This window comes from Mesoplodon mirus (assembly GCF_964341445.2).
Source record: "Mesoplodon mirus genome assembly, chromosome: 8".
Taxonomy (NCBI): domain Eukaryota; kingdom Metazoa; phylum Chordata; class Mammalia; order Artiodactyla; family Ziphiidae; genus Mesoplodon; species Mesoplodon mirus.
Genome location: NC_138984.1, coordinates 67,888,347 through 67,897,268, shown reverse-complemented (window position 1 = coordinate 67,897,268; position 8,922 = coordinate 67,888,347). Strand labels below are relative to the sequence as shown.

Below are 8,922 nucleotides of genomic sequence, written 5' to 3'. Positions count from 1 at the left end.
TGATCCCATACACTAACTGGATCAAGATAGTGCCAAATAAATGACTGAAAAAGTGAAAATTCCAACCAGTTGATTGCTTTGCCTAACTAATACCAAGTCACCAATTTGACTGTTCTTCTTTTATATTTTTCCTTTTCTTATAGAACTGAGTTTTGGGGGGTGAGGGATGGTGTCATGCAGATATAGCTTTTCTTTGTCAGTTTTTAAAATGATGAGCTTGGTCTGCTTCATTTCCAAGTGGGTGATAAGAGAAACACAGTATTTCAAAATTAACAAAGATGAGAAAAATTCTTTAAGGGAATAGAGCCTCCAAATGCCAAAGGACAACTTGAAATTTGTATTAGACTTCTCTAGAAATAAGAACTGCTAATGAATAAATCAGCTTGGTAGTGATTTTGAATGTGTCCAAGATGAGGAAGTTTTTACTTTACTTGACGGGGAAATAAAGACAGTGAATAGATTATTCAGTGGACTGCTGATGTGGCTTCACATCCATTCTGGCAGGTGCACTGTGCTCAAATATACATGATAATAGTTTAAATGTAAATAAGGTTAATGAATTTTAATATTCCTCTGAATCATGTATTCATACTTCCATTTGCATAGTGACTTATTTCTCAAGTCCTTTTGTAAATATTGTAATGAAATAAACATAAGAGGCCAGCACAAAGGGGTACATACAATTAACTCAGCAGACAGCCCTCCATGAAGGCAGATTGGAATCATATCACAGGATCACAGACGTCAGGGATGGATGAGTCGCATAAGTAAACCAGCTGATCCTTCTTTTCTAGTGGGGAATTATTCTGTTTGGGAGGATTTCAAAAAAGTAGCTTGGTTTAACTTTCTGTGCCTCAAGTCACAAGGTTTCTGAACTTGGCTTCAGTAGAATATTGACTGTGCTTCCCTCTGAAGTGATTGTGGTCCTAGGGATGTGGTGTGAGGGATGAAGGAGAAAAGAGGTGCCTACCCTAGCCACCTTGGGCGTAGACACTGTCAGAGGGGGAGGGCAGACTCTTGTCACCGGGCACAACCAAGCACCAAAGTTAAGCTGGGAAGCATAGCAGCATAGAGCAAGACTCACTTTCTTTAGCACAGCTTTCACTTTTTCTACTACCAATTTTGAAAAATAATTTAAAAAAAAGGTTACCCTTCCCCCTCACCACTGTTGTCCTGGCAAAGATTAGCCACTCTGATCTTAACTCTTGCTGCTTAAGAAAGGTATTTAAATTTAAGGCAGTTAAGGATGACTTTATCTTTCAGCCTTTTCTTTAGTACCAAACCATTATATACAGTGACAACACTTAAAGTTTCAGCTCTGCATGGAATGCACTGTACTCTTCACACCTCAGTATCTGTACTTTTGCTACTGCAGGAGGGCAGCATGGATGCTGGGATCATGGTGACAGCTCAGATGCTGGAATCAGGACACCCACATTCAATTCTTGTGTGAAACAGGAATATTAATAGTAGCTACATCATAGGTTTGTTGAGTGGGTTAAATGAGTTACTACATGTAAAATGCTTGGAAACATGCCTGGTATTGCTAAGTGCTTAGAAGCTTTAGCTGTCACTAAGTCCTCTGCTTGAAATGTCCTTTCTCCTCATCTGTAAAACTCTTTTGCACTTGGGTCCAAAGGTCGCTACCCCACTCCCCCAGCTTTCCAGTTCAAGGTAGAGTTAGTTACTTGTTTCCTTGACACATTTCATGTACTTTTTTTTATTGCATGGTATTTGTCAAGGTGTATTACATTTAGTCCCCGAATATTTCTCCTGTTCCCAAGCTATAAATTCCTTGAGGGCTGGACCATATTTTACTCATCTATTTATCATCCCTCAGCACCCAGAACAAGCTCTAGATATAGCACGTGCTTGATATTTATTTGTTGCATTGAACATAAGCAATGTATAAGCATTCATTTTGGGGGGAATGAGTCTAGCTGAGGACTTACTACATCCCCGTATTGCTCTGGATGTGTGTGTGTGTGGATAAAGAGAATGTTTATTTCTCTCTGTTCACTGCAGGAATGAATCATTTGTGAATGTAATTGTGCTGTAATAAAATGGTCAAGACCAGGGGGATGGAGCCGAAGGAGGCTGGAATTCTGCTTTTCATTTAGCAACTGAAGTCCACATTTGTTAGATCTTTGGCTACTCATTTACTTTTGAATAGCCTTTGTGTATTTGGGGAAATTCCCACATTATGAGTGTCAGTGCCCTTTGCACTTGAAATAAATGTGGGATGCTGGGCTTGTGTCTGTGTGAGGCGTTGATTTGCAAGAGCAGGAGGAAACAGGGCAGCGCTGACTTCCATTCTCTGGCTCGCCTGGCTGTTGAGGCAGCTGACTTTCAGGTATGGCATAGGTGGTAAGAAGTAGTATTTGTACTGGAGGTGGTGGCAGGGACAGTAAAGTCAGGTCCTCAGGTTCCTGGAACCTGAGCCTCTAGTCTCTCTATGATTTTGTAAGTTACCTACTATCCTTTAATAAATCTCCTTTCTGCTTAAATTAGCCAGAGGGGATTCTGTTGTTTCCACTAGCAACCCCGACTAATAGAGCTGCTGTTGAACCAACTCCTCTTATGGTAATGATGATAATAATCACGTGATTTGTTTGGAGCTTCGGACTTAAAATCAGAGCAAGAAGTCAGCAGGTCCCTCCATATGTCATGTGACAATGGTTAGTTATGGAAGCAATGTTAAAATCCTATAGTACAGTTACTTTAGTGGAGTCTTTAAAAATCTCAGTTTTCTTATTTATAAAGGGCTGGACCATATAGCCTGAAAAATGCCTCCATGTTTGACCAAGAAACATATTCTTTTCTATCATCATTGGAGGTTACAGAGCAGGAGTGTGAGTTAGTGCTTTCCTTTGAGGGCTGCCTAGACCTTTGAAAACAAATTGGTTGCAATCAGCAGAGGGAGCTAGAATGAGGAAACTAGAGGGCTGAAATGAAATGAAGCCAATGTTTCCAGGGGGAAAATTATCCAACATAAAAGAAGGTCAGGAATAGTTCAGTTAGGATTTTCTGAAGGAGAAAAAGATTGCGAGATCAGAAAATTGTTATAAGAGTAATAATAACAGATTAAAAAATAGAGAAGAATTAAAAGATTTGATTAACAGCTGTCACTACTTCAACTGACAGAGGTGGTTAATTGCCTGTGTAATCCTAGTATATAATTTCCCACCTAGTATATTTCACTCCTGAGAATCAGAAATGAATTGCCTGTTACTTTTGTTAGGAGGCTGAGGACATGCATACAAGCAATGGTTTTGACTCAGAAGGAGAAACAATGGTAAAAATTAGACTTGTACCTACATATGAAAGGGTCTTTCCTGTTTACAGATTGAAGGCCTTTTAGAGCTAGGATTGAAGACAGGAATGATCTCTCTCTTCTTAAACAGATGTAAAGCTACGGCTCAGGTAGCTGAACTGACTGGCCCCAAGACCAGTCCTTGGATGGTATGTACTGTGACATAAACATCAGGAAATTCAATATTAGACTCCTTGCTTTATAACAACTAAACAACCATCACACAAAGGTCCCCATGTCAAAAAAAAATCCTCCTCTTTAAGTGCACGTTCAAATCCCTCTCTTCCCCTTTATTTACTCAATTCCCACCGCATGGAAAAAGACAGTGATCTCCGTACATGTTCTGATCCATTTTAAAGCTTGGGCACCCTTAGATATTTCTTCAAAATATTCCAGTCTGTAAACACTGGCAAAGGAAAGCTTCCCTTCTGTTGCATTTCAAACATACAGATTTTTATTTTCAATCTACACTAGAAGACTTATTTTTTCTTTGTGTCTTTGGATTTTTAAAGATTTAATGCATTCTAGGTGGAAAACAAGTTTGTCAGATTCAGACATTTGGCTGAGTCTTTGAGCCAGTGAAGACAGCCTGTCTAAATACTGCCCGTTAGCAGGTCCTATATTGCTGCAATCTATAGGACTAGAATTTCATTTCATTATATTCTTGGTGCTAGTATTACCGTGCTGTAATCCTATCACTGTCATTTGCCACCCATTTCCTTCTGTGGTTTACCTGGATTATGCAAGTGATCCTTTAGAAATCTTAAAGGAATAGGAAAAGTTATTTAAAAAATTAAAGTATTTTCCTTGGTCATTGCTCAGGCTTTTTCCTGGCTTAAACTCTGATTTTGGCTGTGGAAACCAAAGCTTACTTATTGGTGTAATAAATGATAATTGTTGTCACATTTCTGTGCCTTTCTATTTGGGTTTCTTTTATGACCTTTGAAAAAATGGAATCTATTTCTTGGGTGTTGTAGTAATAAAATGATCTTGAAAGCACTTAAGATGTCATATTTAGAAAAATATTTACTTAAGGAAATAAGTCTGCTATAGATGTGGGTAGAATAAAAGGGACACTTGCTCTTATGTGTTACAAGTATAGTAATGTGAAAGAGACCACCTACTTCCAGCGATCCCTTGAAGATGCAGTCAGCACAAGGAAGAGTCTATTTGATTTAGACCCTATAAGGCTTGTTTAGTTGATCCTCTACACTGGTACCAGCCATTTTTTAAAGTGAACCTATTGGTAGTTCCATGATGTTGTTTTCTTTCTTTTTTTTTTTTTTCGGTACACGGGCCTCTCACCGTTGCGGCCTCTCCCGTTGCGGAGCACAGGCTCTGGACGCGCAGGCTCAGCGGCCATGGCTCACGGGCCCAGCCACTCCGCGGCATGCGGGATCCTCCCGGACCGGGGCACGAACCCGTGTCCCCTGCATCGGCAGGCGTACTCTCAACCACTGCGCCACCGGGGAAGCCCATGATGTTGTTTTCTGATATCAGAGTCCTTTGATATCTTTTTAAACCTTCCAAGAATATTTATATACCACACTGGGAGCTTTGCATCATTATCAGATAGTCAATACCAATTGATCTTTGTCCTTCAAGGATTTGATATTTGCAGTTTTCAGTGATTTCTCTTGGATCTCAAGGTCCATGATATGTACTTTATATTGCAGTTTTGAAAAGGTGTGAATTGAGGTTGGGTAAAAGATAGTAGGTGACAGCTCAATATTTGCTTTCCTGTGAGCCTAGACGGCTCCCTGGCTTCTGTATTTTAATATAGTTTTAAAGCTTTGTTTTTCTCTGCTAATTTTCATACACAATAGTTGTGTGTGTGTGTGTGTGTGAAAATGATCACTGAGTGAGAGGGTAAAACTTGAGTGATGTGAAGATCTGCCTAAGAAACGTATGGCTCTTGATGAAACATGATTTGGAAGAGAACCAGTAGGTATCAGAAACAATTCTGATTTGGGAATTTATGAATATCTGGGTACATGTACTTGTGAGTGTCAAAGGGCTGCTTTACATGCATTTTAAAGAAATCTAGGAGTAGTACCAAAAAAGAGTAAAAAATGTTACTTCCCTGCCAACATAGTCCTCTGTGACTTACCTGAAACATCTCCCAGCTTCATGTTAAATTATTTATTTGTCTTTATGGGCTTGTTAATATGTTTATGTTGGATATAATGGATATTATAAAACTCAAAGTATTATTAATAGTATTTTCTTTGAAACATAAACTTCATATCACACCACGCTTTATTTACAAAGAAATTTCAACTTGGGTATGCAAATAGAAAAAGCCAAGTCACTTTATTCAAGAGAATGAATACTATTTTTTTCATAATTTTATACTCTGCTTTTGAGAAATCCTTAGATTCATACATACTAGTCAGGTTTAATACCCATGATGTGTTTCACAGATTTGTTGGCTAAGCAGTACCTGAAGGGGGAGACCCCTCTAAAGACAGCTACCCATCAGGTCTGGCTGCAAATGAATGAGAAATGTCATGAGGCCTTCCTGGTCCTCTTTGGTCTGAAGAATGACTTGTAAGGCATCATGCTGGCCTGCATCAATTCCAGGACAAGCATGTATCTAAAACCTAAGAGGGAAGAGGGATTGACACTACAAAGTGCTGACTCAGTTGGTCTGGCAAAAAAATCTATCACACCACAAAAAATTTCTTCTGCAACATAGATGTGGAAAATCTATGTGAAATTCTATCCTTAGCACATTGGCTTCACAGGATAACAGCTCATCAGAAGCAGACGTTGTGGTCAGCTTAGTACCTTGGTGGCTTGATCTTAAATTAACTAGATATATCAGTCAGCCAAGAGCTGGCTGGCTGGCTCACAAGCACATATAGAGTATTTACTACTGGGAGGATATAATAAATGAAAGATGGAGGAAAGTAATTTTTATAGATTTTTTTTTTAAAGAAAGGAAGCTTAAGCAGAAGTCCTGAAAGATTCTTTTCTTTTTTTTTTTTATTTGTCCTGTGATGTTAATTTTGTCCAGTTATTCAGTTTTTAGGTTTAAAGTTCCCTTGGGTCATTTGTTTATGAAAAAATGAAAATGATTTTATTATTTGTTGCTAAGTCAAGAAGTTAGAGAATAGCCCTCATCACTGAGTTGAAAAACCTTTAGGAGTTATGCATTTTTTTGGTCTCCTTAAACAAATCATAAGCACGTAAGTACCACAGATTACGTCTATTTGAATCCTCACATCACTTACTAAAGAGTTCTAAAGGGATTTACACTTTAAAATTTTGTACACGTTTCCTTAGAGTTCTTACTAGGATATAAAGTTGTATTTACACTATTATTAGAATGATGTAAAAAGGCATAGGAGAAAATAATTTAAGAAAATACCAAAATACTAAATTGATTATATTAAGATAATAGGATTATGGGTGAGCTGTTTCCTTTTGTCTTTTTCAGTTTTATTATGCTTTTTTTGTACCATCCAATAGTGGAATAATTAATTTATTGAAAATAAAACATCCTTCTGCTTCTGGCTGTAATAGAAAACTTGTATCAGATCAATCCTCTCACCAATACACACACACACACGCACACACACAGGGACACACACACACACATATATACACAAATAGCTGTTGAAATCATCAGAAAACAACCAAGGCAGCCAGGACTTGAAGAGCCAAGACAGAGAAAAGGGAAACACATTGAAGTAACCCTGAAATTCTCTGTTACTTCCCCACTCTAGGTTTTTGCTGATTTGTAAGCAGGGATGAGAGGCTGGGTAAAAAGTGGAGGCCTAGGGTTTTTGGATTTCTCTTAGAGTTTGGGAGACCAAAAAACCCCCAAACCCTCCCCCAAACACCCCCCCCCTGAAAACCAACCAGCCAATCAAACAAAAAAAAACAATGGCGTTCAGAACTCCAAGGAGGAGTGTCCATGGTAAATGCCTGAGTTGAGACTGTTGAAAGACTGGACTCTAGGATAAACCAGAAGTAGACCAGCCCTCTCAAAGGCTAAAAACTAGTCTCAAAGCATCTCAGCTCCTAATTGGATCTGCCTTTGGTCTAATAGCTTTTGGGAGAAAAATTAAACGCTCTCTGGAGGGAGCTAGCATATCCTTTTTAACTTTTCATATACAATACATGACAATTAAGAGTTAACTAGGATGCCAGGAGACAGGACCACATGACAAAAACCAAAGGAAAACCAGATAGATCCATGGATTGTCCTGATAGTAGAGCTATTAGATGTAAACTCTAAAATGATATGATTAATGTGCACAAGAACAGGGATGACAAAGTAGACAATTTCTGTAAAAAAAGAATCATGAGAAAACAAAAGAAATACATTGGATTGGAAGTTTCTAAGGTCTCTTTGGCTTCTTACAAAGCTTATCTTGTTATGAATGTTTTTTCTCTTACTAGCCTTCTTTTTTTTTTTTTTTTTTTTTTTTTTTTGTGGTACGCGGGGCTCTCACTGCTGTGGCCTCTCCTGTCGCGGAGCACAGGCTCCGGACACGCAGGCTCGGCGGCCACGGCTCACGGACCCAGCCGCCCCGCAGCACGTGGGATCCTCCCGGACCGGGACACGAACCCGCGCCCCCTGCATCGGCAGGCAGACTCCCAACCACTGCGCCACCAGGGAAGCCCTAGCCTTCTTTTTTATTTCCTGCTGGCGGCCTTATGCCTCTGTGATTCTCTACTGTCTCCTTTCTGGTGAGTCATTCATATCCAGAGGCCCACCTCACTTATGAAAATTCTAGTTATATTGAAGCAGGTATTCCCAAACTCCCCCTTTCTCTCCTCCCACCCCCAAGTCATTTCCTATTCTGTGAACTGGAACTTGGAAGTGATATGTAAAGCAAATTCCATTTTATGGCTTACCAACTTGCTTCTTCATCCATGAGAAGTTGCTCCTCAACAGAACAGACTCTCGACAGGTAGTTTTATTCCCAATTCTGTTTCAATCTCTCTGAATGATCTGGGCCAGACATAACCAAGGCATCAAGTCATGGTTTCCCACTGAGCCCAGATGTAGCCTCAGAATCTTTCCCAGCATCACATTCAAGGCAGCTAATACCAAATGATCAGGGTGGCCTTGAGACAGATTATATCTAGAAGCTCTTCTGGCTCTAGAACTACACAGTTGTATCCAGTAGTTGGTTTTCAGTTGCTATTCAGTAAATCTGTGGGTAAGGAGCATGAGGGATGGGTGAACAGCAGGAAGGGGTGATCCAATTACAATTATTGTTGCATTTGTTTAGCCTAAAATTGTGTCCATACATTCATATTTTCCTGCCCTGGGTGGTACATTCGATAGATGGATCTTGCTATAGTATGCATTAGTTGCCAAAATAGTTGAAAGCTCTGATTTGGACTTTTTCAATGTGGTGCCTTTTATGGCATTGGACATGGCCAGACTCAACCTCCCTGTCCCTCAAAGTCACTTCTCATCAAGCTCTATCAGCCACAATGTCTCCTCTGCCATCTGCAGCCATGCTCTGGTGCTTCCAATTGATTTACACTAGATCCTTGGAGCAATTCATCTGAATGCTGTAAGTGTCAGAGCATGGCTGCCTGTACATCCAGTGTCAGTAACGATTTCAAGACCACAGAGAACAGGC

At 39.6% G+C, this 8,922-nt stretch overlaps 1 long non-coding RNA gene across 1 annotated transcript in view; it reads left to right on the top strand.

Annotated features, from left to right (window-relative positions):
• Positions 1 to 2,274: 2,274 nt before the first annotated feature.
• Positions 2,275 to 8,922, top strand: part of LOC309809651 — a 392,993-nt gene continuing 386,345 nt past the window's right edge. Inside the window, exon 1 of the long non-coding RNA XR_014294887.1 lies at positions 2,275 to 2,353. This is a non-coding gene — a long non-coding RNA (uncharacterized lncRNA). The remainder of the gene's footprint in view (positions 2,354 to 8,922) is intronic.